The sequence below is a fragment of the Rhipicephalus microplus genome, chromosome 1 (genome assembly GCF_043290135.1).
Source record: "Rhipicephalus microplus isolate Deutch F79 chromosome 1, USDA_Rmic, whole genome shotgun sequence".
In the NCBI taxonomy this organism is placed as follows: domain Eukaryota; kingdom Metazoa; phylum Arthropoda; class Arachnida; order Ixodida; family Ixodidae; genus Rhipicephalus; species Rhipicephalus microplus.
In genome coordinates this window covers 11,614,840-11,642,483 of record NC_134700.1, presented here as the reverse complement: position 1 = coordinate 11,642,483, position 27,644 = coordinate 11,614,840, and the positions used below count along the sequence as shown (strand labels likewise).

Genomic DNA, 27,644 nt, shown 5'->3' with positions numbered 1-27,644 from the left:
GGATACTTTTTCAATAGGGAGAGCTTGAATTTCATATTGACTCATTTCTGTTTTATGTGCTCTTGTAAACGTCATGGCTTTCGTTTTGGAAGTGTTAACTTGCCATGGTGACACAAAATGCGAGTTTATTAGGGTCCAACTATAATGACTCGTTAGCTTGGGTACTGTCAATTTTTCTATAAATGATGTAGTTGTATGTAAATAATTTGATAGTAGATGACAAACCATGTCCAATGTCGTTGATGTAAATGAGAAACAAAACTGGTCCCATAATTGATCCCTGGGGAACACCAGACTTTGCTTGTGAAAGTGAAGATGCATGTCCATCCACATAAATTGATTGGCTACAGTTGCTCAGAAAATGATTTATTCAGCTTTTTTCCAAACCAGTGGCTACCTTATCATTATACATAGAGCCATCTAGAGTTGAAAAGAAGCCTTCCTTGTCAGCAACCAAAACATGCAACTTAGCTTCCAGATGCGTCTCAGACAGCATGAACACCGTTGTGAGGAGTGACCAGGCTATGTACAACAAAGGCAAGCTGAAAAGGCCAGTAGGCTTTTTTTGTGAAGCTAAGTTGCGTGTTTTGGTTACCTTCATGCTACCTTCATTTACGTACTCTTCTATGAACATAATGATAAAAAATACTCATAGATTTAATAACACCATCTCAAGGAAATGAAATGAAAAGAGAGTGTGCTACTCTTGAAATATCTGCAATAAGTGCATAGCGGAGGACGTTTGCAGCTGCATTGCCAATAATAATAATAATAGCAATAATATTATACAAGGCAAGACATAGCCCAGCAAACCTCCTGTGATGGCAGTTCTAACATAAGCACCAAACTAAAAGGCCTTCAAGCCAAGCCGAATTTGTGGCCACGACAAATATGCACAAATTTACCGATGTGAGAAATGCTGTGCTTGGAAAGTCAGATATGATATGTGATATGTAGAAGGAACATACATCAAAATAGTGCATGTACCAACATGGAAGCTAAGAAATGCTTTAGTCAATGGGAAGAATAAGCTGCCGAGCGAACTTTCTGTAGTTTTCTTTACACTGTAGTCTGCCACGAGTGTGACAACATGTCAGTCTATGAGACCTGTGATTTCCATGAAAGAGTTAAACAACACAACAGTTCAAAATGAAGTCACCAAATCATGGGTGGCCTTGGATGCCCTCGTTGAACATGCGGAATATACAGGCTTTCAAACTGACTGGTCAAGCAACCGTGTTCTGGTCGAAGAAAACAAGCTTGTATCATGCCAGCACCTGGAATCACTGCACATTCACACAGCTGCACATATACTCAATAAGATTTATGGAACGCTGACCATATACTTTTGGTGCTTACATCACGCACCTAGTCATACTTAAATACGATGTACCTTTCTTATGGCTGTCATTCAGAACAATATCAGGTGCCCAAACATCAGTAAACTTTGTGTTATTTTGGTCGGTGTATCCTTTTGTTTGTACACTAAGAAGAAACAGTTATGCATTGCCTTTTTTTAGGCCTCTTCTAGCTGTTCACTGTAGTTGCAGTCGAAGGAGTGACTTTTTGAGTATTGATCAAGGGTAATGCTTATTTTTGTGATGGTGGCACAGACTGCCGCCAGTTTCCATGAATTAGCCAGGTTTTACCAAAGTTTCTACAGTTTTCCAGCAAGGCCCCAATTCCCCGACTTTCCCAGGTTGGTAGACACCCTGCACAAACAAACATAGATGGCAGTTAACTCGCGTCCTGTTCCCTGTCTTATGCAAGTGTCATTCTGCACTTTATTACCTTAGAAGTACTTGCTGCTAGGCAGGTTGGTATAACATTATTAGGGAAAATTCTAGACGATGCGAATGTGTGGTGCAGTGTAAATATTTTCTGTAGTTCAGCTGCGACCGATGCTTTTTTTCTGTGCTTTTTCATTTTTCCAGTGGTGCTTAGGCGTCTATAATTTTTGCCCCTTAGCTTAATTAGCTCCCTGAAGCTATGCATCATCTTGCCCATTAACAACCATTGTTAAACTATTGTATGTGGCATTGTTGATGAAAAATGACCTTAGAGTATATGCTAAAGCTCCGGCAGGATCACCGGCTGAAAGTGAAAACCAGTTCACCATTTATAGGACCCGAAGTATTGACATTTTCAATATATCTGTTCACACAGTGCTTCATTGGAGTCATGCAAGCTTAAAATATGGTGCTCCCACAGAGAAATTTTTCTTCCTGTGCTGTGACCAACGGAAAAACTATGTAGACAATAATGAAAAGAGATCACAACTAGGCTTAGCTGTGTGATGTCTGCCTCAATAAAAATGTAATAAATTAATGCAAGTGTGCTTGTATCACCATGGTGTTGCCAGTTTATTACTACATTTGATATGAATCTCTGCTCGCTCCACCATGGTTTTCCTAAGGGCGTACACAGTCTTACCTCTGAGACAGCATTGCCAGAACTAATTTCACTGTCACAATCTTGAACATGTGTGCAACAAGCATTCGCCAGTGCAGAGAATACAAGAGAAGTGGTCACTGCTTGCATGTCCAAGGTCGTATACACGCACACCGGACTATGATTTTGCAGTGTCTTACATTTTGAGTGGAGTATACATCGTGATGGCGGGAGCCATCTCTGTGGTCACCAGCTAGACTGTCACAATGTTCATATTGTTGCTTCAGACAACTGTTTAGGACAAAAAAAGGGCACCGTAGAAAAAAATATTTTTAGGCTAATGTAAGAGCTTGTGGTGAGGAGACTCTCAAAAGGTATATGGTGTGCCATCTTACAATAGAGAAGCAACATTTATACCTAGTTTATGTTAGTAGGAGTCTGCTAAACATTGGCCATACAAGCTTGTGGCTAGAGAAGGATGATGTCCAGAAGATGCCCTCCTGAAATGTTAACCTGCACCGTCCTCCCTTGCCCTTCTTGGTGCACTGGAATTTTTGCCCTATAGGTACTAATTCCTTCAGTGGGTACTCTTGAAGGGCTTCTGAATAAGCTCACTCTTACCACCTGCTTTACCCAAGGGCAAATCCTACTGTTGGAACTTGTTTGCTTGGCAGAAATTTTTAACAGGAAAAGAAGCTTCACTCGTTACACAAATAAAGCTACAGCATTGCAAGATTACTATGATGTTATGTACACAGACCTCCCACATACAACTCACTAAAATGTCACCAATTACCTCTATGGTGAGCATGATTATGCCTTAAGACAGCATGTAAGTTTCTTGATCCTATACTTTTTAATCAGTACATGAACCTTGAAAAAACAAGATCGTCACGTGCAGTGCATAAAACCAGTGCTTATGAAGTGCAATGACGCCATCGGAAGCATCAGCAAAAGTAAATTCACCCTGCTGGAAAGCAAATTGTGCGTGAAGCCTGTAAATGTACTGTTAACAAAGTCTTCTCAACAACTTCATTACTTCTACTTCTGCAATTTTCATAATCCTGTCTCTTCATACCTTGCTGTCAACCCAAAAATTATTGACCTATGAGGTGTTACTCATATGACCATGCTCATTTAACATACCTGCAAGCCTCAGAGCTAACATAATAAAATTGAAGACTTTAATAAATTAATGCTCTCTGCTACTCACCCCTTCAAAAAAGATTTTTACCATCCCCTTCAAACCTGTTTTTTAAACACTGAACAGGCACAGTGACGTGACTCATGAAAGGCATATCCGGAGCTTGTGGTGCAACTAAAATCTTTTTGGAGCAGCATAAAAGCTGCCTGAAGCTTTTAAGCTAGAGCTGTTGCACCACATGTTACAGGGAACTAGTTCATGAACATATGCATGCATGTTCACTTGGACTTCTGCTCAACATAAACGTAGGCTTTTTGCTTTTTTGCAGACATCCCCAATTTATATAAAGCTACCTAGCGCTTTCCAGGAATTCACATGGCATTTGTAAATGACTCTGGCTTTTAACGATAGTTTAGCTACAATATTGAATCACAGACTGGTAAGACTATTTATGCATTGTATTTACTTTCCAAAAAAAAAAAGAGTCTGATTATATTAATGCTTTTATGAGTACAACCTAATCGTTCAATCTGTGGAGAAGTGGTTGCTGTCATCGTTTATGTACAGAATTGTTAGGTCCCTGATTAAAGAGCACGTCATAAAAAAAGGGTTTTGTAACTGGTTCTTACTGCCAACTATTTATTATGGCTTGACAAAATTTAGAGTTATGGGGGAGTAAGTAGTTACACTTGGCAAACTGTTTGACATGTACAGTCGTCGAGGTCGAGAAGCCCAGCCGAGACATACCGGAATAGTGGAACACCATGCTTTCTAGGAGAAGTAAAAGTGATTGTACAGCATGCGGTACTGCTGATAAAATTTGACCACTGTATGGACTTAAAACTTAACCACCTTGTATGAAATATTTTGAAAGTAAACTGTAACAAATAGGACCACAAATAAAAAAAAATAAGTGGTCAGTTCTATATGCAGGTACTAAATTAGTGTATTTTAATACAGTAAAGCAAGACTGTTGTCCAAGCACAACTAGCTCATTATTACTTTTATCTGACAGTAACCACAACAGTTAGAAACTATTTGGCTGAAGCCACGTGGTAACTTTTGTAGTATAAGCGGGTTCAGATTGTTAAGAAAGTTGGTGCCCAGCAACGTTTTCAACTACATTGCACGTTCATGTCCACTGTGATAACATCTTCAAATCGCAGGGGTAACGTATGGATTTCAAGCGTATGCCATATACTTGCACCCTGAGAGAACACAACAACGAAGAGTGCACGCATGCTTGACACAAATAATGAAATTTATGAAAAAGATGTAGCAGGTTTCGTCTCTTGGTGCAGATCCCTGCAGGCACTTACCTAATTCCCACCCCATTTTGCCAACAAGCAGCCCATGTAAAACGTTCGAACATGCGCTATTATGTTGGGTCATAACCAGTTTCCTCTAACCACCTTGCACTTAGTTCTGGCACGACATACGTTTCAAAGATCTATTTCTTGCAAACTGTGTGAGTAATTGTAGACCATTCTTCAACAGTTATTTTTGTGCTTATTCGATAGGAAAACATGAGCTACAAATGTTCTAAGTTTCTAAAATATGAATGGTAATTGAATTGTGAATGGTAATCTACACCCAGCCTTAGCATATATTTCCTTTATAATCATTTTCAATTTGAGGCATGGCACAAATTTTGAAGTACGACTGAAGCCTCTCATATGCATGTTTCGTTTATTTGAAGGTGCCATTTAACAATCTTGAATTAATCCTGCAATGAACTAACATCTGAATGCCTTGCGAATTGCCTGCCACAAAATATATTTTACTAGGTGAATTGTTCTGTGCTTGTTACACAAGCTGAAGATGATGACGATACTGACTGCCGCATCGTCACTGATGAGGCAGAGGATAGCGCGTGTACAATTTAGGTGCACACACGAGGCCCAATGTCAGTGCTACATTTCCAATTTAAACACGAGCGCGCGCAATATGTATGCTTTACCGCAATACACAGCGTGCACTTCACCGCAAGGCACGACTGCCTTGCGGCACTGTTTAATTTTAAGAAGACGCTTAAGGTGGCAATTTTGAACGAATATTTATAGTGCTCCCAGCATATCTTCAACTTTATTTCTTTTTTTTTTCTTTGTATACACCCACAAGAAAAGACATAGCTTAGAAAACCGATTATCGTATTCGGCGACAACATATTTAAGCCACTTGGAAAATAACGTCGTGTGAACGCCTGGTAATAGTCCATCGCTTCCAACTTGTGCATTTCGTATCTGTCTCACGCAGTTACGCAAGAAGAAGCTTCAATGAAAGTTTTGGCGCAAGCATACACTTCACCGAAGCGACACATCGATCCTTACGCTACACACGCACTTACCAGACATACACGTACGGCATACATCCACAAATAGCATAACACACGGTGTTCATGATCGGGCAAGTCGTTACCACATTGCTTATAGACAGTATTACAGAACGAAACCACGTATTCATGCGCAGAGGCGGTTCTCACGAATGCATGAGGCTCCCGGCCAGCAAAGACCACGGATAAATAACCACCGCACGGTAAAGATACTCACAAGCTAGTGAGGAACCTTAGACCTTTCGTTCCCACCACCTAAACGTCCCCCAAAAAATGTCCAACACGGCGATTCTGTCGCCGTCTATTCATACGTTTTCAGCCAAGCCAAGCCGGTTTTAAGCGGCTATTGGGTGAACCGAACCGTTTTGCCTCGAAAAGGTTCGTGCCACCCGGTGGCAGCAAACGCGGCCCCAAGGCTTTTGGACCTGCGCCGAGTTGAGTTGGATACTCGCGAAGAAATCGTGTGCGCCCACCTGTCGCCTCTTGCAACCGAAAGCCGACTCGTTCATGACGCAAGTGGGCACTGGAACGATGTGATCAAGAAAAGGAAAACCCTTTACGATTGACATCTCGCAATCGTTCATGTTTCAAGCAATGCGCGCGCCTTGTATCGCCGCTGGGCTGTGCTCCTCGCTCTGCCCAAAGTTTTGCCGGCCTGTCATCAATGATGTAAGTTTGGATGTTTACTAAGTCGTATGCAATCAACACAAAACGACGCGATGATGTACTTGTTGCAAGCCTTGCCTCGTCGCTGGTCAGAAATGGGGTTTCGGAAAAATGACACTCCTCTACGTCGCGGTCGTGACTTCAGCGTTAATTAGCTTTAGCTGATGCTCAGCACTGACTTCTAAGCTACACATTATGAATGGGGAACATGCCATGCAACACGAAGATTTTCCAAACGCCATTGTGCGGCTTAAAACAAGTAAAGCTTCCGGCCTCGCCCCGTTCGTATATTCAACGCCTTCTTGGTATATTACACGGACAAGCTAATACGCCATCGTTAAGGCAAAAGAACGCCGCTGCTTAAATATTGCCTATCATCGCAAGTAAGGTTCGAACAAAAACAAAATTTTTTCTGGTGCGTCCTGCAGAAGAAAGCGCCCGTGTTTTCTTTTTTGGCGCTTCAGTGCAGCATCTATGTGTAATGCGGTGAAGCTGTGGGGGCACGCGCAACGTTATAATATGCGACCGAGCACCTCGACATGATGTTTTTCTCTTTTTTTTCTATAACCCGCCCTTGTCCAACAAGCAGTCATGCAAACTTGATGGCAAATAAAAAAAAAACATACCTGGCCACAAGTGCCACATAGTCGTCGCATGAAATTGAAATAAAAACAGGAGTGCAGACCATGCATAGAGATACACTGGAGGATGTTCTAAAGCATAGACCATGCTCTGAATGAAACATGGGGAACTTTGATGCTAGTGTCTGTGGCAGCTGCAACGCACAGCACTTCAGCTAGCATGGCAGGGATGGGTAGTACACGAATGTGTCTAATGTTCGTTCTTTTAGCTCTGTGTGGCCTGAATTCACTTTGCCACAAGACAAAGTTTAGCAAAGGTTTAAAATCAATGCATAGCTCGAAACACAGCCACAAGTGCATGGGAAGCCTGCAAACACAAAAACTAGGCAAATCTGTGAAGTACCCATCATTCCCGTGGCAACTGAACGACTGCAGTGCCAGAATTACTTTTAGGAAACTATGAGACCATAAAAGTCACCTAGGATCTTGCAATTACACATTGTTTTATTTTTGCATCATTTAAAAACAATGCTTTGCTGGGGTGAAATGCCATTCGAAGTATCACAGGATCATTGCTTGCTTAGACCCCTCATCATCCAACCTTGTATAGGTGAGAGCCAGTTCTTACGCATGTACCTGTTCAAATAAACATCCGTGCATATAACTGCCTGATTTCTGCAAGGATTATAAGATGCAATAAGACTTCACAATTCAATAGTATACACTTTAGAAACAGATATTAAATTCAATGCAGCAAATAGTTCAACTGCCTCTTGCAACACAGCATATGCCAGGTAGAAAATGCTGCAAAGGAAAATATATTCTGGAAATTGTTTTGCAAAGCCTTCACAGGCATGGTGGCAAATATATCGGTTAATGCCAGCAATGTCTATTTTCTGCGAAGCTCTGAAAGCTCTTGCACGAGTTGTCTAAAATGCCTATACACCTCTTCAGCCTATGAACTTGGCGTTTCACTGCAATGTAATGTTAATATCAGAGGAAATAGTAAACCGACTCTGAGATTTATAAGCTGTTGTAAAAAGAAAAAGCAATATATTTCTTAATTTTGAAGAAGAATTCTGAACATAAGTAGACCAACTGAGGCTGCCACAACTGGCCTTGAAAATGTAAAAATACCTGACAACGGAAGCTGCTGGTCAAATGTGGAGCCCACGCATTTCAGTCAGCTGTACACATCGATGCTAAGTCTTTGTAATGCTATGAAAATATTCATAATAGCACCTATACACACAGCATAATACACCCAGTTTATTATGTCTTTTGGCATTGAGGATAAAAGATAGCTTATTCCTTTGCGTACATTTCTAATATTTTTGCAGTTATGAAGATTAGAAGCTTGACGACTGCTGGCATACTAGTTTATGTTTCTCAAAGAGATGTGGACATCTAAATCCAGAAGCCCCAAAATATAAATTTCGACAAGTGCAAGGATATCTAAATGCAGAGCTGTGAAATGTTATGCTCACACCTCTTATTTAATCTCTATACGAAGTGTCGATTCAGCAAGGCATTATACAAGTATCGATGTTCATATGCCTCATGACTGGCATGTGTCTTTGCACAAGTTTTTCACTGCCATTCAGGGTTGTTGCAAGTATTGTACTGAGCATGTGTTCCTCTCTCCCCCTAAAATATCCCTGGTGACAGCACTGTTGCCAGCACCATAAATGAAGCAATGCAGGCAGTGACTACAGTGCCAAATGCATGAAACACCTCGACATTGAGGTCTCGTCATACAAACTAGCTAATCTCAAACTTTGCGAATGATTGGGCTACGGCCCAAGTGGTGCAAGGGTTTCTTGAGAGAAGAAAAAAAGTGATAAAAGTGAACTGCTCTCTAGCCCTTTCAGATACCACCTATGAAGAACTGTATGTACTTGTGTGAAACTGGCATTTCAAGGCACTCAGTATTCTATTGCAACAAAAATAGCAGCATAACACGAGATGCATTCAAAAAGAAACCAAACTTGTGCTTTGCTGTAGTTTTTGACGACTTTGTTTCTCGGCCACAAGTATGGCCAAACAAAAAATTTCATCTTAGAAATGCCGCCTGCTGTCTTAGTCCGTATCAGAACTATGCGACATCTGGTGGAGGTGGTTTCTTTCATGTTCTGGGCGCCCCCGTCAAGCCATGAACCCAGCTCCAGTGCCAAAAAAAGATACCCGTCACCAACCTTGAGCCTGACATTATCAACTTCTTCAAACATTAATCTTTTTTCAGATTACTGCGTAATTTTCAATAAAATAATAAATAGTGGTAATGGCAGTTCATTCCTCCAATCTTACCTAATCTTTTTTAGATTACTGCATAATTTTCAATAAAGTAAATAATGGTAATGGCAGTTCATTTCTCCAATCTTACCTCAACACTGTAGCAGCTTGGTGCAGCACGTGGCAAATAGATTTAAACATGCGTAAATGTAAGCAAATGCGCGTAAGAAGCTATGCAAACATCTTCCTAACATACTAGGTGAATGTCCTACACAATCGGGTCAGCTCATATAAATAATTAGGTGTTCTTATCACATTGAACTTTTTTCAGGCACCTCACACTGAATATGTTACTAATAATGCCGATTACAAGTTAGACTACATACATTGCAACTTCTCAAAACCATGATATACACTAAAACTACTCCTATATGAAACATTATTATGTCCCAAACTTGAATATGCCTCTTCTGTGCGAGACACTTGCCATGACAACTTGATTCACTTGTTTGTACAGAATAACTCCATCCGCTTGAAACCTTCTCACTGTAATTGCATTGCTGGTATAACTTCAATGAAATCCAGCCGAAGCCTTGCTTCTTTTGCACCCCCTTGGAAAATATCCTATTTGGCTTCATTTCACGCATTATTTTGTCATACCACCCTGCATGACACACTAATCCTGAATCCTCAGTACATATCCCATTGCAGTGACCTCGTCATAAGGTTGGCATCGCATTATGCAACTCCCAGTGTTTTCATCTTGTACATTGGTAAATTGAAACCAACTACCTGAAGACATGTCACTATGAGTAATTGTTTTCCAATAAACTTTACTCAGTATTCTGTAATTATCCAAAATAGACTAACTAATATTCTGTATTTACAGGCTGAATTATGTATTGTGTTTGTCCTTACACAGCTAACATTGTATAATGATGAGTTTATTGTTTGTTGAATAACTTTTTATGCTGCATTTTCCTTGTCTACTTTGTAACCAGTACCCTCTATTAATGCCGTAAGGATTTTGAGAGTAAATAAAATAAAAATAAATATGCAACTGTATGCTGCAAAACGAAGGTAAATGAAGAGATTAGAAAGTCAATATATTTTGATGTTTCTTAGCCCTTACAAATACAAATAGGAAAATCAAGTGGTGTACACAATTGTGTACATAGCGTGTCAAACGGTTGACATTCACGCAGCATTCCTTGCAAGCACTGAAAGCCGATGCTTTAGTCCTTTTATGCCAACTTAGTCGGATTTCAGGGGTGGGCACTCCTTTAAAAAGTGGAGTTCGCTTGTTTGGGATTAAACAAAACCATCTTCATGCTTCAAAAACTAACATTTTTCAGGCAAAGTAACATGAAGTATCAACATTTTCAGGCTTGCTCTTGTAATTGTTACAGTTCATTTATAAATTTAGTGAAGTAAAGGGTTGATTTATGTGACAGCTTTGTGTTAGTAACAACAACAAAGCATTCAGAAATGCTACACAAAGGCAGCTGCTGTCCCTATCACAGTACATGTCCACAATGAGGAGAACGATAGTATACCTTGTGTAGCACATGTGAGAAAAAGACTCGGCAGGTTTTCACACAACCAATGTTTTCTTTATTTTCTGTCCCCCTCGCGCCAGTATTGCTGCTGCATCGCACGCGATCACGCGCATTCTCTCATTCCATCACGACGCAATCTTCTCGCTGTTGGTGGCACTACAACCCAGTGGCATACAAGCCCTTAGCACCGAGGTTCACACTGTTTTTGGTGGCCAGCCTGCAAGTAGGAAAGATACCAAAGTCTTTTTAAGTACCGAGTTCTGCGACCTGCTTTCAAGTCAATTTTTATTCTAGTTTCTCAGAACTTTGCAAGGAAATATGAGGAAATAGAAACAGTCAGCAATCCTAGATGTATCAGAACTATAGTACAAGTCAAAAAGAAGGCAGGAAATTGAACACACAGAGAAGCACACTAGCAGCACAATAAAGAAGACCCCAAGACATAATGCATACAACACTATGAGAAGTGCATTGTCGATGACAGATTTTGATCACTAAGCTTACCAGATATATTTTCAGCAAGCAGCACACCTATAGGGTACTGCACATGGAGATGCATGTCAACTGTGGGCACACAGTATTGAGTTAACATGGCTCACATTTTTCTATGCATCATGGGCATGTAGGACTGCCTTGGGGGGGTGCGTGGCAATGGATGGCGGAGCTTGTGCACTGAGAAGCAGCAAAGATGGCTCAATAAGGAATGAAAGCACCATTTGCAAGAAAAAAAAAGAGAGTACAATTATTTTGTATTGACAGTGTGTTACTATTATGTCCTTATTGTACCAAACTCATTAAAATGAACATTGGTGATATTATTATTTACAAATAAGCAATAAATACACAAGTGAAATAAAAACTCTGTTTGCATCATTTTTCACACACCTTATGGGCATCGAGAGGCTAGACGAGACCATCTGAAGCTTCTGGTGGGTAGGGTACAATGACGATAAATCTATTCTAGCTTTATTTAGTGCTGATAAGTATGTAGGATGACTGCCAGTTGGGCGTGTTGGTAAAGGTTCATGATGAAACAAGCGCAAACAAGTGCAGTGTCCTCTCCAAGTCTGGGCTCATAAGTAATTCAGTCATTCAAATGCAAGCTATGAAGACCAGAATGCAAGGCAGCACCCCAAGTAAGTCTTTCACTTTCAAGTGACTATGATAGTCCTTTACTGCTTTGCTGTTTTGTATCCCAATAAAAAGCATACGTCTGAAGTGTTCAACATTCCAACGGCTTCTGTGGCAAGTGTGTAGAAATCCTGAGAATTTTTTTTTATTCTGCGTTCAGTCTTCTTCCATCGGAGTGATGAACGCCCAGAACGATGGCTGGTGGACCTGATCACAATGGTGTGAAAGTCTAAAACTGAAACTGTGTGCAGTTTTTGCAAGGCCTTCACCAATAATACTACATACACCGTACTGGTCGTACAAAGCATGGAAATTGTCAGATAATGTAATGCCGAAGTTTCTCCAGCTTTGTTTAGTTAGCCTCAAAAACCACCACAGTTTAGGGGAAGAGTTTGTTCCAGCAACACTGGTACGCCAGCATTGTGAAACGAACTGTAGTGGTTTTACTCCTGCCAAGTGTGTATGCAACTAAAGCAAACATGAAATGTCCTTCACAAAACAGCAGAAGGTCCCCGCTGTCTTGCAGTTGTGTTTAGGTGTTCTGCGTTGCATATGGGATGAGAGCCAGCATGGGCAACATGATTAAGTGAAACGTGATGGCAAAATGTTCTCCAATGTAGAACTTTGGTAAGTACTGTTGTGCACTTTAAGCACAAAGGCTCGCGCAACATTACTAGATGACATTGAACCCACGGGCAAGGTTTGAAAATTTACTGAAGTCAGTTGTGCCAATACTTGCAGAAGACTTTTTTTGTTGTTGTTGAGAGAGGCGCCACACGCAGCACTCGCTTTTCTCCGCGTAGGCAAGCACGCGACCGTCTCGCCGACAGTGCCACGGTGCCTCTTTGAACGCGTGATAAAACAAGCAAAAATACTCTCTTGTGCAGTCTAAAGTTGCCTCAAGTGATTGAAATGCAATTTCAAGTTAAACATGTTTGTTTTTAAGCAAAATCAGCCTACTTGCGAGCATTTCTGTGCAGAACCACATCGCTGCTGAGTGGTGCCAGCAGTTGCTTTGTAGATTTTCAACATCAAAATTACTCCTTTTATATGGTACAAAAACATGCTCATTGGTGCTGATGAGATTAAAAATCTTCTCATTTTCACCACAATGGACGAAAAGTTCTGTGCAGTAGACAGTTCCTTTAAAAAAATTGTACCAGAACATTACAGCTTCATTGCACTAGAAATTCTGGAAATTGATTACAAATGTCGAGCCCTGCTCACAGCGAATTCCGAATATGCATGAAACCTGACAAGACAGCTTGTATGTGTTTGGTAATCTTCAGTTCTACCATTTAACATTTGATTGAAAAATATAGGCCTCCAACAGTTCGCCCTGTCAGAAAACATGCATGTGATTTTCGGCCACAACTTCTTCCACGCACCTGTCCAAAACAGCCAGAAGAAGCAACTGCAAAGTTTAGTGATGGGCAAATAGTTATGTGAGGTTGAAAGAGTAGTAATTTGGTTGAATCATTTAGAATCAAGCATTTTTATTATGATCCAATAACCTTAAGAATTTAACGAATAAGAACTAGGCTTGTACGAATATCACATGCGCTTGTGTAATTTCCTCGCCTCTAAACAGTGTCCTTTTCTGCCCTTATACCAGGAATGTCTCTTCCTTGTAGATATCAGCGAACTCACTTCAGAGTCAACTCACTCTAACTCGGATCGAGGCGCTAGTCTCATAATGAGAGAGTCCAGTTTAACATTTCTGTGAGTGTGCGTCCAAACTAGTCCGTCTCTGGAAAATTTTGGCGATTCTGAGTCCGAGCGAGTCCAAAGTGCAAGATACATTTCTTGAGGGAATCTCAGTTCAATTTTTATTTGCCAAGCTATGGTCATATCTACTCTTCTTCAGCATTACTATTTACCTAGATCAGCGTTCATACTCGCGTCAATGCTCACATATTTCAAAGCCGTGTCTTTTATATACCATTTGAATATTTATTGATCAGTGGCATGAATTACATGGTGGAAGGCCTTGACCTTTCCCTTACCATTGACAACTATAAGAAGTTGGTGACAAATATATATTGCGCTGTCATCTCTTTCAATAGAAATGACCTTACTGGTTTACGAGCACTCGTAACTCGTATTCGAAGGCACCATATGAAAAGGTGCCAAGAAGAGCATCGATTACGTGAAATTTCGGTGTTAAAAAGCACTGGCATTGTGCTCAAAAAAGACAGTGAGTCCGAGCGAGTCTGGTTGAACAAATTTTCGTGATAGTGAGTACGGCTCCCAAAAAAGTTTATTGAGTCAGAGTCTGAGCAAGCTCCACAAGTTTTTCTGACTTATGCTTTTTTGGTTGAAGCAAAGTGGAAGCAAGTTTCTATTAAATGTATGATTTAAATATGACTACATTGCAAGTTGTACACAGTAAAATATTTGTGTTTAAAGGTTTTTTACTTGGCCCATATAACAAGCTTGTAAAATTAATAGGGCCCCCCAACACTTCGAAAAGTGCACTGTTGTAGCCAAACACCGTCAGCAGCTAACACGAGAGATTATGGAGGCCAATGAAATGCAAATGCTGGGTGATCGATGTATCAGCCTGCCTTCGCTTGCTCTGACTAGAAAAGAAAGCGAGTTTCTGGCTTTGACACAATTGATGGTGAACTTGTGCTGAGCTGTGGTGTTGTAACCATATAATGAGATGATGATTGTCTTGCTGTTATGCAATATATATTGCGCGGTGGTGTTCCGTCATGAGTATATATTTCCAGCATTTTCGTTAATAAAATTTCAGTTGAAGTCAGCACTCTTTCTGTCCTTGTCTCTTCTTCTGTAGTTACGTCGTAACTACTCGTAGTTGCGCTGTACAAATATGTTGATTCCCTATCACCAACTAGCCCAAGCATCTGTCTTATCAAGTTACGAAATAAAAACACTGTATACCCAAAATTTCCAAAACAATAAAAATTCAGAATATACATTTTGAGAATAGCGATGACCCAAGAACAGTACAACAAATTTTTAAATGATGCATATGGTGGTTCTATTCAAATGGACAAAGAAAATTGGAAGCGAGGTGCCACCTCATTGCTCGTGCCGTGCGGTATAAAGCATTGCTTGATTTCTTTTTTTTAGTAACACACATGAACTCACTTTTCTCAATAAATTTTTGTTCTTATTGCGATAAGAGCCCACAAGTGTTTTAATATAGATGGATGATATGATATGATCCCACTATAAATACAAATGTCCAATGAACTTCGCTGTTTAAAATTAACAGGGTTGCAAGCACTATAACCTAACTCAGTCTTGAAAGGTCGCTTCATGGCATTGCGAATATCCCCAAAATGGTTGGTTTAACCGCATAAAGAACCTATGCGGCAGTGAAACCACCTTTCAAAGCGCTTACACACGGTGAAGTATGTCTCACAGGCGCAGCCACTCAGTGATGTTCCGTGCAGGAAATTTTCGCTTTATCGGGGAATTTTCGCCTGTCATTTTGAGCCAAAAGGAGTCTTCGCGATATTGCAGGGTATTTCAAGAATGGTTAAATTCTCATATGACGACCGATAATTACCGGTCACAGTGCGCCTTCATCTGCTGTAATCGGTTCTAATGCATGCACCACGCTAGCAGAACCCTTGAGATTTGATATACGTGGAGCGATTTCTAGCTCATTATTGGTGTTAGACTTGAAGCCCGCAATGTGCAGTGTACTATCACTATATGAATGCATTTGGCTCTGCACTACTACCTGAGTATCATGCATACAGCCTTGTCAGAGCGTGATCTTAAAGAATGGTGCCCACTAATCCCACTAGTCCCTTGGATCCACCAGGTGTGGCCCTTACAAGTCACAATCAGATACTCATCAATGTTGTGCAGTAACATTGTGCCATTCCACCATGAGTGACTTTTGTTTCACTTTACCGTCAGGAGTTATGAAATCTTCAATTGCGTTTTTTGAGGGGCGGGGGGTTTATATCCCAAAACCACGACACTGACAGTATTGTTATGTGCTGCTTACCTAGAAACCGAAGAAGTGAGAAGACTAGGTGGTGCCTGTCCTGGCCATCGTGGTTATTTTTGCCCGCAGTACTGTTACTGTGAATATTGAAAATGCACTCGTTTTCTATCATCTCTCCGTAACATATTTGGTGGAGGGGCTGGGCACATCAGGAGCACACAACGGAACTTCGCAGCGGGCGTATTCTTGGACAGTCCATCATGCCGGTAGACAATTCTGCTGATCCAGCCCCCGCTATGCCGAATGCACCCAGTCACGTTGTCGTGACCCACCTCCGAGACCCAGGTCCCTTCTGCGCGACTGATAACGGTCACGTGGAGAAGTGGCTGGCCAACTAAGAGTGCAGCAGCAAGACCAATCACTGGGATTCGACTTTGATGCTTGCAAATGTCAGGTACTACCTCAGGGGTAGGGCCAGTGTGTGGTTCGACACACACGAGGAGAATGTAAACGTACGTAACAGAAAAGACGTATGTAAACAAAAAAATTAAACACCTTTTTGGAAAGCCCATTGCACGCCAAGAGAAAGAACTCTCATGCCGTGCCCAAACCTCAAAGAAGCTGCACATGGTTTACATACAAGATGTCTTAGCCTTGTGCCGGCAAGTTGATAGCCAAATGGCCGAAGCCAACAAAGTCACCCACATTAATGAAGGCATCGCTCACGACGCCCTTCACTTGCTCGTGTACAAAGACTGCTCCATCATTTACGACATTATCAGGGAGTGCTGAAGTTTCAAAGAAGCAAAAAGCCGACATGTTACGCAGCAATTTGTTCAGCTCCCTAACACTGCTGTCACGTCGTCGAGCAAAGACGTCTAGAATCAGCCGCCGCCCTGTACAAAAACTTCCTGCGTCTCGTGCGGTGTAAGATCGAGGCAGCAACACCATCTGCTGCCAGGCTAATTCTCGCGAGGGGGCCCGCCCGACAGTGTCATTCATTCAGGCCGCCGTGCGCGAAGAAATGGCGAATGCAGGCATCCAGCTTGTATGTGCCCAAAGTCGTTCTACGTCATCCCTGCTCCATACTAACAGCCCCAAATGACTTATTCCAGGTACCATGATTCGAACCAGTGGCGCACGCGAGATGACGGGTCGATATGCTTCAACTGCAATGGCGCCGGTCACATTTCCCTCTATTGTCGCTATCGTCGGCCATCGTCTCCTCGTGCACCATACCGTCCAGACGACACTTCATCCTCCCCTTTGCACGACAATCCACTGAACACTGATGCCCGAACATCGACACCACATTATGACCCGTCGCCGTCTCCCCAGACCCAACGACTTTCTCGGTTGCTTATGTCTCGTCGCTCCCCCTCGCCGTACCTTCTCGGGAAAACAGACCAGAGCACCACCCGGAAGGTGATGCTGCCTTGACTGATCAACTCGGAAATCCTCTGTTAACTCTGGCATCTCGACAAAAGCTTATGGATGTAGATGTAGAGGGCATGCCTGTTTCAGCGCTCATCCACACAAGGGCCCAATCATCATTCATGAGTGATCACCTTTCTCGTCGTCTTCGTAAAATCGTTACACGCGCCTCATCACCTGTTGTTCGCGTAGCCAATAGCCGTACACATACCGTCCTTTGAACGTGCTTTGCGCATGTGAGCTTCGATGACCACAACACACGGAGCAAGAATTCTTGAGGAGACAAAACTGCGCTCTCTCGGGCGTAGTTTGCTGTTTCGTCTCAAAACAGTTGCAGAGTGTTTTTTATTGATTATTCATGTACCTGCGATCTACATTTGCCATTTGAGACGAAGGTATTTATGCGCAAAATTGTCTGTATTGGCTTGTTTTCCATGTGCGCTGGATGCCGTGGCCACTGTCAAATGTCATAGTCCTTGCACTTTCTTGTCCACACAGTAAATTCAATCCAGCTGAGTGTGCGACAACAAGTCTACCATTGCATACACGCATAGCCGGTATCAAGAGTTAAATAAACATTTGGAGGGCCAGCACTTCTTACAACCTGTCTCTGTCATCGTTCTTTCTTGTTTTGCACGATGATACATGTTTTTGTATCTTATTTGTGGTTCCATTTGAAAAATAATGCTCTGAAATGTCATGTAAAATGCAAAAGAAGATTCTCAAAGTCACATAAAATAAAATAATTCAAGATACCCGTCACATTTACTCAAACCGTGATGAAACTCTTCTCAAACCGGCGGCCACCCATGCATTTCTATGCATCCACCGGCGCTCAGGATGTATGGATGGATGGATATGGCTGTACCCTTTAGATCGGGCGGTGGCTAGCGCCACCAAGCCTTAATACTTAAAGAACCAAAAATTAGATTTATTTTTTTCCCTTTAAACTGTGAGTTTGAGAATTCGTACTTTGGAGTGAAGAGTTTAAATTTCACTCGTGCCTTGCTTTAGCCACCAATCAGATAACCTCCTTCTAGTTAAGTCTACCCGCTTAAAGTCTATTTTGCCCTCCCGGTCCCTAAACCCCAGTGCTTTGAAAAACTCTGCGCCATCATCCTGAACTATAAGGTGAAGCCCTCTACAGAACATTATCAAGTGTTCAGCAGTTTCTTCTTCCTCTCCACACGCACTGCATACTGTGTCTACCCCTTCGTATTTGGCCCGATATGTCTTTGTTCGCAGTACTCCCGTCCTGGCCTCAAACAGTAGAGAACTACCCTGAGTATTATCATAGATTCTTTCCTTGGCAATTTCCTCCTTAAAAGTTTGATAGATCTCTAGTGTGGACTTCTTAATCATGCCAATTCTCCACATGTCAGTCTCCGTTTCCTTAGCTTTCTTCTTAACCGATAGTTATTTTTGGTTTGGCCGCCTGCTGTTTTCCATGTATTTACCAGTCAATTTACTGGATCGCTTCCTCCATTTTGTACCGACTTTCTTCATGTACAATAGCCGAAAACCTTCCTAGTCCAACGCTCCTCCCCCATTTCTCTCAATCGCTTCTCAAGTTTTATCTTGCTGCTAGCTTTCCTGCCCTCAAATGATGTCCATCCCATATCACCTTGTACTCCCTGATTTGGTCTATTCCCGTGAGCTCCTAAAGCAAGCCTACCTATTCTACGTTGCTTAATTTCTAATCTTGCTTGAACTTCCTATCTCATGCACAAGACCGCATTGCCGAACGTCAGCCCAGGAAGCATGACCCCTTTCCATATTCCTCTCACAACATCATACCTATTGTAATTCCACAGTGCCCTATTTTTCATGACTGCTGCATTCCTGTTACCTTTAGTCATCACGTATATTCCGTTTTCACTTAGGTACTCGATCCCATTGCTTATCCATACGCCCAGATATTTGTATTTACTTGTAATCTCTAGCGTGACCTCCTGTATTCTAAGCTCACTACCTTCGTTGTCATTGAAAACCATGACTGCTGATTTTTCCTTACTGAATCTAAAATCTAAGCTATCTGCCTCACTACCGCAGATGTCCATCAATCTCTGCAAATCTTCCTTGTTGTTGGCCATTAGCACTATATCATCTGCGTACATTAATGCTGGTAGTGCCTGATCATTAAGTTTTCCTTGTTTGACTAAAGAGAGGTTGAAACCCAGTCCACTTCCCTCTAATTTGGCCTCTAATCCTTGTAGGTACATTATGAATAATAAGGGTGACAGGGGACACCCCTGCCTAAGCCCCCGTTTTACCTCTGCAGGCTTGGATACCTGTTTTTCCCACTTTATAGCTACCTTGTTACCTTTATAAATATCCTTTAAAAGATTAGTGACTACATGTTCCACGCCTAGTGTGTCCAGTATTCCCCACAATTCCTCTTGAACCACGCTATCGTACGCTCCCTTGATATCCAAAAATGCTAGCCACAGGGGCCTGTGTTCCTTTTCTGCTATTTCGACGCACTGCGTCAGTGAGAACAGATTGTCTTCCAACCTCCTGTGTTTCCGAAACCCATTCTGCAGTTCCTCCAGCACCCCTCATTCTCTATCCATGCCTGGAGTCTTTCCTTTGTAATCTGCATCGCCAGCCTGTAGACCACTGATGTCACTGTTATAGGACGGTAGTTGTTTGTGTTATCTTTGTCCCCCTTTTCTTTATAGATCATTCTCATCCTGCTAGGTTTCCATCCATCGGGAACTTCACCATCGATTATTGTTCTGCTCACTGCCTCTCTCAAAGTCTGTTTAGACTTCGGACCTAATGTCTTTATCAGCATAATTGGAATGCCATCTGGGCCTGTTGATGTACTACTAGGAACCCTTTTCTCAGCCCTTTCCCACTCTCGTTGTGAAAATGAAGCCATTGCATCACTTGATTCGTCTTTGTCTACTGTGGTGCATAAAGTACTTCTTTGTTGAAATTTTTCTGTCACCCTTGTTCTTATATATTCAATAGCTTCGTCTTCTTTTAGCCTAGCACCTTGGGCTGTAGTTATAAAACTCTGCTCTAGGCTCGTCTCAATTCTTAGGGAGTTTAGATGGTTCCAAAATTTCGCAGCTGCCTTTCTATCTTTTTTATGTACTTTTTTTTATGTACATGGATGGATGGATATAGCTGTACCCTTTAGATCGGGTGGTGGCTAGCGCCACCAAGCCGTAATACTTACTGAACCAAAAACTATATTTTTTTTCCTTAAAAAGTGAGTTTGAGGATTCGTACTTTGCAGTGAAGAGTTAAATTTTCACTCGTGCTTTGACTTTAGCCACCAATCACATAACCTCCTTCTATTTAAGTCTACCCGCTTAAAGTCTACAGCTAGGGTAACTCGAGCGCCCCTATGCGGCGAAGTTCGGCATCAGAGCCGGTGCAGGCAGCTCCGTAGACCGCCGCCAGCTGGGCAGGTCAGAAGTGCAGAAGGTCATAAACAAAACTAAGCTAATTGACTTGTTAAACACTTGTTTAGTAAAATTTTTGTAGGTGTAAATGCTTTACACACAAATAGTTTACACATTTAACTAGCTTTAGGTGATAAGTTTTAAAGTGACGTCACTTTCGTGCGGCGCAGGAGCCACTTCTGTGTGGGCACGGAGGAAGGAAAGGTTCTTCCTCCGTGTGTGTGGGACTGGCTGCTGCGCCGCGCGGTGCAGAAGACGCTGCCAAAAAAATTAAGAAAAAAAATCTATCGTCCACATCTGGGATTTGAACCTGGGTCTTTTTAGTGGAAAACAAACATTCGACCCCTCGACCACTTCGGTTTTTTTTTTCTTTATTACCGGTTTCGCACAAGGTACACACATCAATATAAGTCACTGTAAACAGTAACATACAAACAGAAGTGATGACAAAAAAGCCGCGGAACTATTAGTGATTACATTGCTAAAATTCCTTCAGGTTCACCAGGGGTTCGACCCTGGAGAGCCATTCCGGAACAAAATCTTGTTGTTTGAGTATATCAATGTACTGAGCAATGCTTTCGCGGAAAAGCATACGGGCCGGACGCCTGTCAGGGTCACAGTAGTAACCGGCCATTCTTGCCCGCCATAGACAATGGAGGCCAAGCAGCATTATAAGATCGAAAGGCAGTCCCTCCTCTTTTTCTACTGTTAAAAACCTGATACCCAGTGAATGTAAGGGAAGTTCCTTTTTTAGAGTTCTCTGTAAAACATCCCAGAAGTATACCCCTTCCCAACAATGCAGAAAAACGTGATCTATTGTCTCCGGCTTTCGGCAGATCAAACAGTGCGAACCCCATGGCATATAAAATCCCCTATCTTCTAAAAAAGTTTTAACCGGCAGTGTTCCGGAGTGTAATTTAAAGAAAAAGCTTTTTGCACTACGCTGAATTTGCATTTTCTTAACACGCTTAAGAACACCATTGCCTTCTCCCCCGCTATTTATTAACCTATACATAGGAACTGGAAAAATCATGTCGCATATGTCTTTATGTAATTTCTTTCGCCCGACCGAAGAAAGGTATTCATTGGAAAACCGAACTGACAAGAACCGAACACTGTCTGCAGCTTCCTTAAAGAAACCTCGCGTAGCTCCCGGCATGCTTGCGGTGCTAACCACAAAGTTAGGCAGAACACGACAAAGGCGTAACTGACATACTGTTCTTAAGAAGGGGTGTTGAACATCTCGAAAGAAAATAAAACCATTAACTAGTTGTCGCACGAACAGATGCGAGAGTCTTAGTCCCCCTGTTTTACTCTTCGGAACAGATTTGTCCTACTACATTTTTCCCAAGTAGACCCCCATATAAACACAGCAAATATCCTATGCAGGTTTTGCACATGCACCCGTGAGCAACACAAAACCTGCATCACATACCATAATTCGCTCATTAAAAATATGTTGCATACAGTGGCTCTGGCGAACATTGAGAGACAGTTGCCATTCCACTGCGCTGTCCTTTCGCGCGTTTCTTTTATTTGTTCAGTCCAGTAATCGTTGGTGTCTTTGTAGTGCTGGAAAGGCACGCCTAGATAATTTACTGGAGTATTAAACCAGTGAACGTTAGCATAGGTATCTGGGGTTGATGTCCAGTCACCGTGCCACAACCCCAGACACTTCCCCCAATTAACCCGACTTCCTGTTTTTCTCCAAAAATTTTAACAACGGCAACTGTCTCTTGTACACTCTCTTTGGTGGTGCAACACACTGCTACATCATCAGCGTATGCCAAAACCTTTACCTCGGCGTCAAGCAGTCTGAAACCACGGATGGTCTCGTTTTCTATTATGGCCAAGCATAAGCTCTCTATGCACAATGCAAACAAGAGTGGACTTGCCGGACATCCCTGGCGTACAGAACGTTCCAGCCTAATGGGAGACCCCGGGATCTTGTTAATAATTAGTCGTGTAGTAGAGTTTTTATCCGCCAAAACTATGCCCTCTGTAATCACTGATCCGACATTGACATGTTCAAGTATGGAGAATAACACATCTTGCGGAACACAGTCAAAAGCCTTTTCTAAATCAAGCTGGAGGATCGCAACATGAGAATTAAAAGCATCGCAACTCTCAAGGACACATCGCATTGTGTGTGTGTTCATCAATATTGAGCGTCCCTTGATGACACACGTTTGGTGCTGCCCAACTATTCCAGTGATTATGGACTGCAATCTACCTGCCAATACTTTTATGAGTATTTTGTAGTCAGTGTTGGTTATCGAAATGAGCCTGTATGAGGAAACTAGTTTTAATTTTGCTTTGTCATCTGTCTTAGGTATTAGAATAGTGTGCGTCTCGGCAAATGAAGGTGGTAACTCTTTGATTGCGTAGGCTTCCTTGAACACAGCTTGTAACACTGGTGAAACTTCTGTTTTAAAAGCTTTATACCACATCGCACCGAGACCGTCAGGCCCCCGCGACTTCCCAGCGGTGAGACTATCTATTGCATATTCAATTTCAGAAACGGTTATAGGCCTCTCTAACGCTTCTTTCGTTTCGAGGGATAATTGCGGCATCCGGCTCAAGAAAATGTCCTTGAACTTCGTAACATCTACTAATGCGGCTGCGAAGAGACCCTTGTAATACCGAAAGAAAGCTTCAGCGATAGTGCTGTTAGTATTTAGCAGAATTCCATTTTCCTCTATTTCGTCGATGTGATTACGACGCGCTCGTGATTTCTCGATACCAAGTGCGCGCTTGGTGGGAGTCTCCCCCATAGCCCACGCCTCTGCTCTCGCTCGAATGAGGGCTCCTCTGTAGCGTTCCTGCTCTACTAGCTCGATTTGTCGTTTCACCGTTCGAATATCTTCTTTATATGCACCGGGCTCCTTGCTTTCTAATGCTATCAATTTCTTAAGCATTGTTCTGAGTTCATTTTCTTTCATTCTTTCTTGATATATTTTAGAGTACTAGATCTCGATATGGCTTTCATTTTAACGCTTTGCTTCAAAAGCTCCCATTCCTCGCCAACATTACAGGCTCCGATCACTTTAATGTTCTTAATTCATTCAATCACAAAATTATTAAAAATGGCATCCCGAAATAGTTTAGCGTTAAACTTCCATAAATCCCAACTAAATTTGTTTTCTTTTTGTTTAAGTCCCACGTTGCATAGTACAAGACAATGGTCAGAGAAAGAGACAGGTAAGACTGTGTAACTATTGCTTTTAGCTAGCGTCTCCCCTGCCATGTATATCCTATCAAGACGTGCGTGACTGGTTCCCTGAAAATGCGTAAATCGAACTTCGCGACCTGCTTCGAGGCACTCCGCAACATCATCCAGGTCAGATTCATTCAGCAAGTCATAGAGCACTTCAACACTTCTGTCTCGCACATGGCGGTTATTAATTCTATCTTTCGCGCTCAATACACAATTGAAATCCCCCAATAAAACAAGCTGTTTTGGTGTCCGTAAATGTTGCTTAATTAACGAAAAGAAAGTTTCTCGGTCTGCCTCCACGTTCGGCGCATAGACACAAATGACGCGCCATTCAATTTCGCTAGTACTAAAATCACAAGTCACTGTTCTACCAGAGTCACAAGAAAAGTGACTTTCAACAATCAATCCCGGAATCTTTTTAATAAAAAGAACACAACCGGTCGAAGTTCCATTTGCGTGACTAACTATGGCATAATATTTAGACGTAAACCGCAGCATCATGCTCCGGGTCTCCTCCTCACCTTCCACTTTTGTCTCCTGCACGGCTAACACGTCAATATCTTGGTCAATTAACAGGCGGATACACTTGAGCCTGCTTTTTCCTGGAGGCCAAACCTCAGACATTTAAGGTTGCAAAGCTCAATGCCCAATGACTAGCCATCGTTACTCGCAAAAAAAAGGAGGGGGTAGGCCCGGACCATGGTGCTTACTGTGTACGTCTAGCTCCCTGCTAGACGTCTTCGGGGCCATCCGGTGGTCCGGCATCAGTTAGCTGCTGGTCCCTTGGAGTGCCAACCGGTCGGTCCACAGGTAGATAGGACCTCGCTCTGAGGCCCGAGCGCCGCCCCGGTGTCGCCTTCGCTGGCGGTCCCTCAACTTTGCTCTCGTGAGCAGTGCCCGCAGATTGCTCCAGCGAACGCTTGACCTCCGAGCTCGTGTTGATCCAGCAGGTCATTCCGTGCGCTGGCATGTCGCGTCCTCTCGCCGCTTGCATCGACATGTCCACCAATTGGCTTTGTGCGTCTTCAGTGGAATTCTCTTGGCTGGTGTCTGCCTTAGCCGTTTCTTTCTCCTCGGGTTCCGACGCTGTATCATAATCTTCAGGCGAAACCGGCCCACGTTCAACCAGAGAACTAGCCGCGTCTCCTGTCCCCTTAGCCACGTCTTCCGCCTCAGCGGCATCCATTGTGTGCTCTTCGATCTCATCGCACGTTGCAGCGCTCGTAACTGCTGCATATGACCGGACGCACTGAGCGTCTCGATGTCCAAATCGCCGACAAATTGAACACCGTGGCACCCTGCAGTCTCGCCGTACATGACCGGTCCCTTTGCACCGCAAGCATTGCGTAGGCCTGCGTGCCACATGCGCATTCATTTCTTTGGACTTCACTTTTCGGAGCTCGGTCCGGGCACTCCCCTTGTTCTAGTACACTCAATATAGCGTAGGTGTTCTGTGAGATGTTCTGTGAGCCAACGCCTCCTCTAAACAATGCCTGGGGAATGGCTCGCGCTCCCAGCGGAGTTGGCCTGCCTTTAGTTTTGAGCAAGCGCAGCGCAGTGGCGCTCGCGACTGACACTATTTATTATTCATGATGTACCTACAAGGATTAGAGGCAAAATTAGAGGGAAGTGGACTTGGCTTCAACCTCTCTTTAGTCAAACAAGAAAAACTTATTGATCAGGCACTACCGGCATTAATGTACGCAGATGATATAGTGCTAATGGCCAACAACAAGGAAGATTTGCAGAGATTGATGGACATCTGCGGTAATGAGGGAGATAGGTTAGATTTTAGATTCAGTAGGGAAAAATCAGCAGTCATGATTTTCAATGACAACGAAGGTAGTGAGCTTAGAATACAGGAGGTCATGCTAGAGATGACAGATAAATACAAATATCTGGGTGTATGGATAAGCAATGGGACCGAGTATCTGAGGGAACACGAAATATACGTGACGACTAAAGGTAACAGGAATGCAGCAGTCATGAAAAATAGGGCACTGTGGAATTACAATAGGTATGATGTTGTGAGAGGAATATGGAAAGGGGTCATGGTTCCTGGGCTGACGTTCAGCAATGCGGTCTTGTGCATGAGATCAGAAGTTCAAGCAAAATCAGAAATTAAGCAACGTGGAATAGGTAGGCTTGCTTTAGGGGCTCACGGGAATACACCGAATCAGGGAGTACAAGGTGATATGGGATGGACATCATTTGAGGGCAGGGAAGCTAGCAGATAAAATTTGAGAAGCGATTGAGAGAAATGGGGGAAGAGCGTTGGGCTAGGAAGGTTTTCAGCTACTTGTACATGAAGAATGTCGATACAAAATGGAGGAAGCGAACCAGGAAGTTGACTGGCAAATACTTAGAAAACAGCAGGTGGCCAAACCAAAAAGAACTATCGGTTAAGAAAAAAGTGAAGGAAACGGAGACTGACATGTGGAGAATGGGCATGATTAAGAAGTCCGCAATAGAGATCTATCGAACTTTTAAGCAGGAAATTGCCAAGGAAAGGATCTATGATAATACTCGGGGTAGTTCTCTACTGTTTGAGGCCAGGATGGGAGTACTGCGAACCAAGACATATCGGGCCAAATACGAAGGGGTCGACACAATATGCAGTGCGTGTGGAGAGGAAGAAGAAACTGCCGAACACTTGATAATGTTCTGTAAAGGGCTTCACCCTATAGTTCAGGATGATGGCGCAGAGTTTTTCAAAGCACTGGGATTTAGGGACAGCGAGGGCAAAATAGACTTTAAGCGGGTAGACTTAACTAGAAGGAGGTTATCTGATTGGTGGCTAAAGTCAAGGCACGAGTGAAAATTAAACCCTTCACTGCGAAGTACGAATCCTCAACTTCATTATTTAAAGGAAAAAAAGATAAATGTAATGGTTAGTTCACTAAGTATTACGGCTAGGTGGCGTTAGCCGCCGCCCGATCTAAAGGGTACAGCCACATCCATCCATCCATCTATCCATTTCCGCACTAGAGATCTATCGAACTTTTAAGCAGTAAATTGCCAAGGAAAGGATCTATGATAATACTCGGGGTAGTTCTCTACTGTTTGAGGCCAGGACGGGAGTACTGCGAACCAAGACATATCGGGCCAAATACGAAGGGGTAGATATATCTTCTTATATATCATATCAATTAAAAAAAAAAAAAAAACGAAGGGGTAGACATAGTATGCGGTGCGTGTGGAGAGGAAGAAGAAACTGCCGAACACTTGATAATGTTCTGTAAAGGGCTTCACTCTGTAGTTCAGGATGATGGCGCAGAGTTTTTCAAAGCACTGGGGTTTAGGGACCGGGAGGGCAAAATAAACTTTAAGCGGGTAGACTTAACTAGTAGGAGGTTATCTGATTGGTGGCTAAAGTCAAGGCACGAGTGAAAATTAAACTCTTCACTGCAAAGTACGAATCCTCAAACTCACTTTTTAAGGAAAAAAAATAATTATATTTTTTGATTCATTAGGTATTACGGCTTAGTGGCGCTAGCCACCGCCCAATCTAAAGGGTACAGCTATATCTATTCATCCATTATCACGGCAGCAGGCGGTACCCAGCTAAGCGTTTTTCATCTGCGGGGTGCGTCAGCCGAGAGTTGTTCGA

The 27,644-nt window shown here is 42.6% G+C and overlaps 2 long non-coding RNA genes across 2 annotated transcripts; both read right to left on the bottom strand.

The window, feature by feature from the left end:
• Positions 1 to 350: 350 nt before the first annotated feature.
• LOC142796197 (uncharacterized) lies at positions 351 to 6,125 on the bottom strand. Its single transcript, XR_012893620.1, has 2 exons — positions 5,883 to 6,125; positions 351 to 1,712 (listed from the first exon to the last, which is right to left on the bottom strand). It is a non-coding gene; the product is annotated as an uncharacterized LOC142796197 (long non-coding RNA).
• A 4,812-nt stretch (positions 6,126 to 10,937) lies between these two features.
• Positions 10,938 to 26,393, bottom strand: LOC142796184 (uncharacterized). The gene is made up of 2 exons (XR_012893602.1): positions 24,745 to 26,393; positions 10,938 to 11,122 (listed from the first exon to the last, which is right to left on the bottom strand). It is a non-coding gene; the product is annotated as an uncharacterized LOC142796184 (long non-coding RNA).
• Between the last annotated feature and the right edge of the window lie 1,251 nt (positions 26,394 to 27,644).